The sequence below is a fragment of the Nycticebus coucang genome, chromosome 1 (assembly GCF_027406575.1).
Source record: "Nycticebus coucang isolate mNycCou1 chromosome 1, mNycCou1.pri, whole genome shotgun sequence".
Taxonomy (NCBI): Eukaryota; Metazoa; Chordata; class Mammalia; order Primates; family Lorisidae; genus Nycticebus; species Nycticebus coucang.
In genome coordinates, this window is record NC_069780.1 from 173698396 (window position 1) to 173707568 (window position 9173).

Sequence of the window (9173 nt, forward strand, 5' to 3'; positions counted from 1 at the left end):
ATGAGATAGATCTGCATATAAATACGCACACACACACACACACACATATATACACATATATACATACATGCATACGCACACATACGAATATCCGTGACAAGATATTGAGGAGAAGGAGGCTGAATGCCTGGGATGTGCCAGTCTTTCACGTACTGTCATTGGTAATGACAGAGAACAGTATTATGAGGTTATATTGTTTCATTTTACAGATGAAAAAACTGAGATGACTACTCAATCTTATACTATTAATTCAGGAGTTAGAACTTGAACCAGAGGGTTCTCTGCACTGTGCCCAGGTATCATTTCAAAAAATTTTCGGAACATAAAGAGTAAAACAAACATTATCTTTGCTTTTATAGAATTCACAGTTCAGTTTCGCCAGACAATAGATATGAAAATACAGAGTATGGTTTTTATTCTGATGAATATTGCATAAAGACATAACATTTCTTTGTGATTTTCAAGTTGAAAATAGATACAGAAGGACATGATGGAAATATCTGACAATTTAGACTCAGAGGACTGCCTAAGCAAGCAAGTAGATCAGCAACCTTGGCTGATTTTATTGTGTTCTCAGGTAAAAAAGGAAAAATAATTCCTGCCTTGAAGAATGATTATAAATATTGTAAAATAACGGTGTTACACTTCTGGTAATAAAAGTCATTAGATAATAGTCATTAGATAAATGATATAGAAATTTAATACAAGTCATTAGATAATAGTCGTTAGATAAATGATATAGACTATTTCAAATAATAGTCATTAGGTAAATGATAGTTCACATTAATGGCAATTAAAAAGTGCCATAAGTTATAATTTTTAAATAAGCAGATATTTTATATTAACATATTTATTAAGTCACAATTGCAGGAATATAATATAGAAAATACAATCATAAAATATTTTATTGTTTCAAATTTTTAACTTAAATATCACGTTCCCTCTTTTTCTTAATTAATTTTATGTATGAATATCATTTGGCATATTACTTCTTATTCTTTGATAAGTATGAAATTGCATAAATCTTAAGGGTAGTGGAAAAAAGCAGAAATTGCATAAATATCAATGGAATCAGACTGCTTAGTCCAAACCAGACTACGTAAATTTAAAATTCAAATCATTCATTGGAAATATCAAGATAATAAATATAACTGATTATTAATTGATATTTGTGTCAGTTTTGCTAGCTCCAACTATCAGGGATGTGAATCGTCTCCATCCTCATGGAGACATGTTTAGACACATCTGGGGTGCGTCCACATAAATTTGGAAATGTGTTTTCAGTGCATTTTACATGGCCAGGATGGCAAGGGAAAGAAATTCAAGTGAAACTAGTCATTGCCATACTTTGGATGGGCTGAGAATAATAAAATTCACAGGCCAATTAAAACTGCAGTATATTAACTTCAAAAATGTTTTCAAAATAATTAAATTAAGTCATATCACAATACTAATTATGGCTTGGATATATATTTAGTTTTATCTGTATATCATGTATAACTGATTTTAGGCAATATGGAATGTGCCTTCCAAATGTTTTATTAAAATCTATAATACTGAAGATATTTTGAAAAAAATATAAAGAAATTCACTGAATTTGTTACTAAATCAATACAACTCAAAATAAAGTTTTTGTAATGTAGACTAGTGCATCATATTAGTCTCTATAATTTGATAAAGAACTGCCCAAAAGGTTGGTATTTTATGTATAAATGGTTTTGCATAGTCAACTATTTAATCTCACAGTATAGTTTAGGGGAGTCATATTTGAAATAAAGAGAAGAGGGTGATTGTGATTGCAATGAAGTTTAGCACATCACAGAAAATAGCAAGATTCTGAGCAAAAGTCACAATAAGAAATGATTGTTTTATGTACTTTTTCTCTATTCGGCCCAAATCCAATTGAGAATTCTTTTTAGTTGTTGATGCCTAAAGTAATATGCCTGTTAGGTAGGATGAGAATCTATCAAAGTTCTGTCTTTGAAAAGATAATGACCTAAACATGAATATTCAAGATACACCAAGAATCATTACAGATGTCTTTAACTTTTTTTTAAAATTTTAAAATCTGAACAAAATGTTTCTCTTGCTTAGAGAAAAAAATGGAAAAACTTGAATGTAATTAATACATAACAGTCTGGATTTTTGAATATTTTTTGCTTTTTATAACTACAAGACAGTGAAGTAACTATAAGAAAGGTGAAAACTATATTTGGCAAGAGAGATAACTTTGCACTTAAAAAGATCTATATTTCTATTACCATTTGCTGCAGAATGTTTTTTATTTCTAAGATATTCTGAGTGATATTTACAGTGCATCTGTTTTATCTATCATATACTTTTTCTTATATTTAGAAACCATGTGGTAGTTTTCACAATAATAAAATGTTACTTATCTTCAACCACTTACACTCATATGAGACACTTTATTTCCTTATTCATTTTGGAAAAACTACCTTATATTCCTAACATATTGCTTTACTTACTGGAATGCAATGAAAAAATTAATAATTAAGTGAAAAAAATTATGTTTATTATCTTTTAGTAGATTATAAAAAATAATAAAATTATAATGACAAAAACATTATGAAATCAAAACTGCATTGATTTAGATTAAAATGCATATGTTAAAATACATCTACAAATATTTTAATAATATGCTATTCTCTCTTTTGTATTTTTGTTTGTTTGTTTGTTTTTTTGAGACCGAGTCTCACTATGTCACCCTTGGTAGAGAGCTGTAGCATCACAGCTCACAGCAACCTGAAACTCTTGGGCTTAAGGCATTCTCTTGCCTCAGCCACCCAAGTAACTGGGACCACAGGTGCCCACTACAACACCCAGCTATTTTTTTGTTATTGTTGTTTAACAGACCCTGGTTGGGTTCGAAACCATCAGCCCCAGTGCATGTGGCCAGTGCCCTAACCACTGAGCTTTGGGCGTGAAGCCTCTCTTATGTAGTGTTTTAATCTTTTATAAATAACAAGAAATTTTGATTAAATAAAAAGAATACCATTTACTGATGTCTTTAAATATAGGGAATCATCTATAGAAATTTATGTTTTCTTATAACAGGAATAAGGCATGAAAAACTGGTTTAAAATGCTAGGTGTTATTCCATTTATTTCAATAAACCAAAAGGCAGAAATATATATCTTTAGAAATTCTGCCCCTTGCTATTTTATGGCTGAGATTTTCCCTGAAGATATGGGGAGATTATTTGTGGGTTTAACAGGGGCAAGGTGGAAGGGTAGTGAAAGGGGAGCAATAAAAAAGAACATGTATCCTATCTTTATGAGGTTAAAATGTCAAACTGATTTTTTTCCCTTTCATTTTAATTCAAATTATAGCCTAAACTTTTTTGAATTCTCTGTCAGTGATCATGAAATACAGTGCAGCTTGACTCTGGGATACAACACACATATCTCTCTTTTCCATCATGCCATTGCCTGGAAATATGCCCATAAACATGGGAATAAAGCAGGCAGCTTATTTTAATGTCTTGGACTTACTGACTGTAGTAGCAAACCCAGGAGAGTGGTGCTTAGCAGGTTGGCCTGAACAACAGTCAGGCGGCTCCAACACTTTTGAACTGAGTACTTGTGCCAGCTTACTTAACCAATACTTCATATTGTCCTGCATCTGTAATTGGGTGCAATCTTCCTAGAACCTTCCTCAGAAAAGTAATATGATGATAAAACAATGGACTGTGTGTTATTCAGAACAGTATTTTACATAAGAAGTCACTGACAGTGAGTGAGATGATTGTTTTCTTTATTGGAAACATACAACCTCCAAAGCTTGAATCAGGAAGAAATAGAAATCTACAATAGACCAGTATGAAGAAGTGAAATTGAACCAGAAATTAAAAAAAAGAAGTAAAGGTCCCAGACCAGATTCACAACTAAATTCTACCACACCAAAAAGATGAACTGGAACTGGTTCCTATCCTACAGAAATTGTCCCATAACTTAGAGAATGAGTGAATCTTCTCTTACTCATGAAGTTAGCATTAATTTTATATCAAATCCAGGAAAGGAAAGAACAATAAAGTAAAATAACAAACCACAGATTCAAAAATCCTCATCAAAATACTAGCCAAGTGAATTCAACAACACTTCCAGAGGATAATTCACCATGATCAACAAAGTTTCAAGCCATTTGTATATGTTATCTGTTTCCCATCAGAACTCTAACTTACAGAGTAATTGGTACTACAGTGGTATAGAAAAAAAGATATTCATGGATTATATTGTATCAATCACCTGAGAGGGTCATTTAGTATCTGCCAAATTAGTTGGCTAATGTTATGCCTACATTCATGGCTGCCTGGAGTAAAGACAGTTGAAAGCTCGAATTGCTTTGCTTTTTGTACAGAAATAAATTAAAAGGCTTAAGTAAATGTTGGTATAGCTTTATTATTTGGTCCCCACTTATCTACTTCCTAACATAACCCTGAAGGACCTGGTGCTTAAATCCTTTACCCTTTGTCATGGAATTCATTGGAGAGGGGGCCACCATCTTTGCTGAAAAGGTCTGGGGTGAAGGTTTTCTGTAGACAGAGGTAGAGGTAGATGAATCCATGATTAAGTTGAGTTCTGATCTCCACTGAAATGGAATCAAAGTTGGGATTTATGGTTACTAGTAAAGACAGAGAAATATAATTATCATAGTAAGTGACATAACCAAAGTAATTATAGTGTTTTGACCAGCAGCAATTTGAATAATTGCTGCTTGATATTGGGGAACTCTATGAATAAAATGGATGGGCACCCTAATTGGATTCTGCAGCATACGTGTAATGAGAAAACTTCTCACCCTAGTGAGGGAGAAATCAAACAAGACATCATGAATTAGCCATAACTGGAGTTATTCAGTCATAAAACTCGATGTCTATAGAAGCCATGCATTATAAAGGAGAATTGCCGATGTCTTCAGGCTTGAAGACAATTAAACTGCATGAGCAAAGGCTCAGACCAGTTGTAGTATGTTCAACAATTAATTTCCCAGGTGTATGGGGTGAGATGCCCTGATTAGTAATGTTTGTTGATGTCCATAATATAAAATTTTTCCCTTGTTTAATAAAAGGAGATAGGTAGAGATGTACATAATTGACCTATGGGACTTAGTGCAAGATAGATCTAGCAAGTGACTAGATCAGACTCATGGGGTACGTGCTAAAATTAGCCTCTTGGTATTTTCCCAAGTTAACAGAATTTAACCAGTTAACAGAAGACTAGCTTATAGATTAATGAAGAAATGTTTAATAAACAGGTGTGTTAGAGTTTGAAAACTATGTCTGCTACATTGTTTGTGTGAATTGTTTATGGGAACAAAACCACATTTATTCATTTATGTTTTGTCTGTGTCTACTTTTGTGCTTCAAACCACGGGGATGATTAGTTGTATTAGAAATCATATGGACAGCAAAATCTGAACTATTACTATCCAACCCTTTGCAGGAAAGATTTGCTACTCCCCAAGGTAGGTTAGCAATAGAACAAAACTATTAAAAAGTTTTATGGAGGCTACCAAACGTTTTCAGTCTTCTTCCTTGGTCTGCCTCAAAGAGTCTATGAAAACATTTGTGATAGTGAAAGAAATGGAGACACGCATGGATTTACCAAAATTCTGGTACTTCTGAGTGACCAATTACCCAAAACATTGGCCAACACTTAAACCCTCATGTGACACTTTTCCTACAGGGTCCACAAAGCATATTGATCACAAGAGATCTTTTTCATGATGAACAGTGTAGTGATTTTTTCCTCCAAAGAGTATACATGCTACTTTGGGTACCAACTTGCCTTCCTTGCCTTCAATATTTCTCCATCATCATTATTTTTGAAATTATAGGGTACTAACCAATATTCTTCCTTTATGGAGAAAGTGGAGCATTGAACTCAAACATAATGGTTTAACTTTCATGCTCCGATATCACAGAGTGAGAGCACAATGTTATGTGGAAGTTTCTATTACAGTTTTCGTTGGAAGACACCTGGGAAGCTTTCGCTTAATGCCTTAAATCAAAGGCCAAAGTATGGTGTCATATCCCTACAGGGGGATGAATGATGATATGAATTTGAGAATGGACCTTCTCCTTATCACAGCAAATAACCCACTGGGAAAAAAAAAAGTGTGTTTTTTTGCCTTACAAGCTTTGGTTCAGTAGGTGAACCAGTTCAGTTCATTACCAAGGGAAGCATGCTTCTATTAGCACATACATACTGCTTGGTCTTTCTGTTAAATTGCAAGTTAAGTTTGTTTTCTGGCCTTGATGAACAGACACAAATATGATTAGCACAGTGATAGGTCTTGATTCCTAACTGTGACTTTTATTGTTTGGAAGCCAAATTATTTAATGAGATCACTCCTTAATAGCCTCTAATCTACAGTTTTGGTTAAAGAGCAGAATTCCAAAACAATACAGGATACTAGGGGCTCAGATTTCACATGAATAAAGGATTGGATCTTCTCTTCATGTCCTCAATTTTGCTAAGGTACTGGAAGAATTTAAGAAACAAAGGCAAAGAAAGAAGTTATTATTATCAACTTTGCCATTATGTCCCAATACAGAAATGGAGTCTGTGGAACTCTGTTGTATTTTACTTAAATATTTCTTCTACCTCATTTGTTCCTAAGGCTTTACATGAAAGTCATTGCTAATGACAGACATTTTGAGATTGAGGAGGGAATAAAATTGAATTTATTTTGCCATGCAATATGATAATAGTTGATCTGACTCTGTGCATGCTTTTTGCTTAGAGACAGAAAGTTTAGCAAAGAATGGATGGAATTCATTTGTGCTGGATTAATTCTTTTGAATCTTTCCAACTTCACTGCACGTTTCCAAACTGTTCAATATCCAGTGAAACTAATTTTTTTGGACTTCATCAAGGAACCCCTTGTTCTCTGGTTTCCAGATGGGTTTGTCTAATAGAACTATTGCCAAGTATGAAAGAGAGGGAGGAGAGTGAGATTGGGCTATTTCTACAATCCTCTCCATGTTAGATCACCAAGCATTGGAAAGCCCAATTTCATATGTCGAGATTCTTGTCATTTCCCCCTTCCTTAAATTGGGTTATTACATGGACTCTGCTTTTGCTATTTTCTCAATTCCCTTTGATTAGACAAATGTTTCAAAAAGCTAGAGAAAATTAAAAAGAAATAAAAGACATGTTTTGATGTAAATTATGAAACAATACTAAGTTTTAGATGCTGTGACAATCCATGTAGAGATTGTCTTTGGCATGACTTTTATAGTGCCTGACATTGTTTATCTGACCAGATAATGCAGAAGACAGACTTAAGAAAAAAAATTTTAAACACAGCTATGTGACGGGTTGATTATATAGAAAAACAATGGAATCTAGGAGCCTGGTTCTGACATTATTACAATAGTCCCAGAAAGAATTTACATGTAGAAGTAAAAGCATATTGGTATTTATTGTATAATGATCTAGCAAGTGAAATAAGATAAAAAATATACAAGTATTGAATATGAGACAACATTATTATTCTCAGGTGATATCTACCTGCTATACCCAGGAGTTTCAACTAAGGAAATACTAAAATTGAATTTAGAAAGGAAGCTGGTTACTATCTGAACAACTTTTCTTTATACTTAAAACAAAGATGGTCTACAGCTAGAATATTCTACTCATCACAGCAAAAACGAATATGATACAAAGGAAAAGGAGCACTGAGGCTGGTTTAGGTTGGAAGATCTTCCAAAAGAATGATGGTCTGGACACTACAGTCTTCCTTAAGAAAGCTGGATTGAGGATACTCAATGTTCCCTATAAAGGCAATAGCAAATCTATAAGAAACCATTTTATTAAATGAGGAAAAATACAAATTTTTGAGCAGAAAATTAGAACATTTTCAAATGAATAATTCTTTACAAATGAATTTATAAATGTAATTTTGTTTATTTATTTATTTATTTATTTATTGGCCAGGGCTGGGTTTGAACCCGCCACCTCTGGCATATGGGGTCAGTGCCTTACTCCTTTCAGCCACCGCCCACATAGAACAATTTAAATTAAATCTCTAACCCAGCTCAATTATTTTCTATAGCACATGACCTTTAATATTATTTGGATTTGGGTAGAACTATCAATTGAGCTATGTGCCACAGAACATGTTAATAAATTCTCTGATCCAATTTGTATGTGCTCCGAAAATCTCTTGTAGTTAAATATACAGTGTAAAGCATAAATGAGATCACACACATATAATATCTAGTATAATATTTGGAATTCAGAAAGCGCTTTCTAAATGTTGATTTTACTTTCTACTTTATAAGCTTTATGGATTAAGGACCTAAAGACCCACCAAATCAAGCTGCTTCTGTCAGGGCTGTCACTAGGAGATGGTTGCTCAGCCAGAAACTATATTCCCTTGATCTCTGATAGATACTTGTGGACATGTTACCCGTTCTTGCCAAAGACTAAAGTCATTGTGCCAGAGTTTCAGCTCTGACATGTAAACCACTTGGGAGTTGTCATTCTGGATTTGCAAGAAGGAAAATGTTGAAAAAACAAAATCTACAACTTTTCTTCAAATCATGAGATAATCGAGGTCGCACAGCACCTTGTGCCCTCAAAATCTAGAGAGACAGGTGAGTAGAGGTCATCCTTATCAGAATAAACTTACTGGGAGCAGCAGATGCTGGAGAACCAAGTTTGCACACTAATTTTGATGAATTGTTAGTGGTAAAGTGCAGATTCTTGGGACAGTGAGAAAAAATCCAGGGCCCATAGTCTTAACCCCTCATCCAAATTTCATGGGTTTAACATTTAGTAACCCCGTCAAGTCATCTGGTGAATTCTCATGAAAAATTTTTATGTTCTGGAAGGGTGAGAAGAAAAATAAGTACCCTGGGTCCTCTGAATTCAGTGGTAGCACATCCTTGGCTGTGTTGGGCATGTAGTTAGGTCTGTGAACTTGTATTTGTCCTGAACATACATAGGTATCTTTTCTTCCTCATCATTATTATGTAAACAATACAGTGTAAGAACTTACAATACAGTGTAATAGAACTTATATTGTAGTTCTCACAATACAGTGTAAGAACTATTTACCTAGAATTTACATTGTGTTGGGTATTATAAATAATCTAGAGATTACTTAAAGAACACAGGAGGACATATGTAAATACTCCATTAGGT